The sequence below is a fragment of the Zerene cesonia genome, chromosome 16 (genome assembly GCF_012273895.1).
Source record: "Zerene cesonia ecotype Mississippi chromosome 16, Zerene_cesonia_1.1, whole genome shotgun sequence".
NCBI lineage: Eukaryota > Metazoa > Arthropoda > Insecta > Lepidoptera > Pieridae > Zerene > Zerene cesonia.
In genome coordinates, this window is record NC_052117.1 from 7,383,009 (window position 1) to 7,384,571 (window position 1,563).

Consider the following 1,563-nt stretch of genomic DNA (forward strand, 5'->3'; position numbering starts at 1 on the left):
AAAGCTATTATTGCCTACCCTGCAAACGAAGATCCTTCTCTTACAAGAGATCGTGTAAAAAGAAAGGAAAGATGCAATGATAAGTGGAGATTTTACTTGGCCTACGTCAAATATCAGTCAGGTGAGTTTAAATTATTTTTATTTGTGAGATCGTTTTATAATTGTATTGCCGAAGCATGTTCAGATTCAACCTATCGCAGAAATTAAAACTAAATATATTTTATCTCTTTTCAGATAATTACCAAATTGCGGAAAATTGGATAACTACCAGAATTAAATATGAATCTGGATCATTAAGAATACATGCAAATAATTTATTAGCAACAGAAATACCCGGTAAGACTCAAATTAATTTGTCGATGTGCACGATTTCATTCCATTCAAAATATTTTTTCGAGTATTATTTGTTACAAAATTCAAACTTTTATTTTCAGGTACGCAGCGAGAATCTACGTTAAACACGAATTCAGGGAGTGTTGCTCAAGGTCACTCGTCGACCATTTATAATCCTCGGAAACTTCTGTTGAGAAAGCCAATTAAGCGACAAGCGCTACCAGAATATGCCCAACAATCTAATGGGAAACAGTTAAAATGGAATAGATCTGCACCGTCATCTAGCACTTCGGTTACTGCCTCTAAGCCTGCCTCAGAGTCAAAAAAGGACCAGTCAACCAGCATTCAAGAAAACCAACACACGAAACTCATTCAGACTCAAGTGGCTGCTGCCGTTCCGAATAGTACTCAAACTCAGCGTACTGAGCAGAACAAAAAAGCTCTCAGTTTGCCTGTAAAAGACAAAAAAGAAACTCCTGAAGTTATAGAAATTAATAACGGTTATAACACACAAGCTCTCGAAACGACAAATCAAAACAATAGCAACAGTCACCTTCCCAGCGACACAGCGGCTGCCTCAGCGTCAGCCGAAATACCTTCAACTTCAACCGAACTCACCTCTAAGCCGAATCTATATAATAATCAAGAGCTTCATTCAGGCAGTGAAAGCTTACAAGCGAATTTCAGACCACAGATAGTAAATGTTCGATCTCTGGCTAATATTCGTAACGATGATGAAGTTTACATTCATGACGTTTCAAATAACACAGAAAGTACCACTACTAAGGTACTAAATCCGTCGAATTCAATGGACCAAAGCGGATCTTCATCAGCACATTCAGTACAATTATCTGAGTATACAGATGAGGTGAACACGACCTCTCAATCCCCTTCTCAAAATCATCATCATCTCGAAAGAAATGCTAATAGGGCAAGCAAATCTCAATTGTCTTCAAAAAATGTTTCAAACTCATCTGAAATTCTATCTAACGTACATATATTATCAAAACCATTAAATCCGTTGCATCATATTTCCAAATTTCCACAACAGAGACCGTCACCACCAAGTCATCTAGACTCACAACGGAAACCACAGATAGCCAGACCCAGCGTCTCGACCGAGGTACAAAACGCAAGGAAAGCTACAAAAGTCAAAAAAGAAGAGCTGTCTTCTATTCTGTCGAATTTAGTGAAATCAGTTGAACGAACGTTATCGGCTACTAATAAACA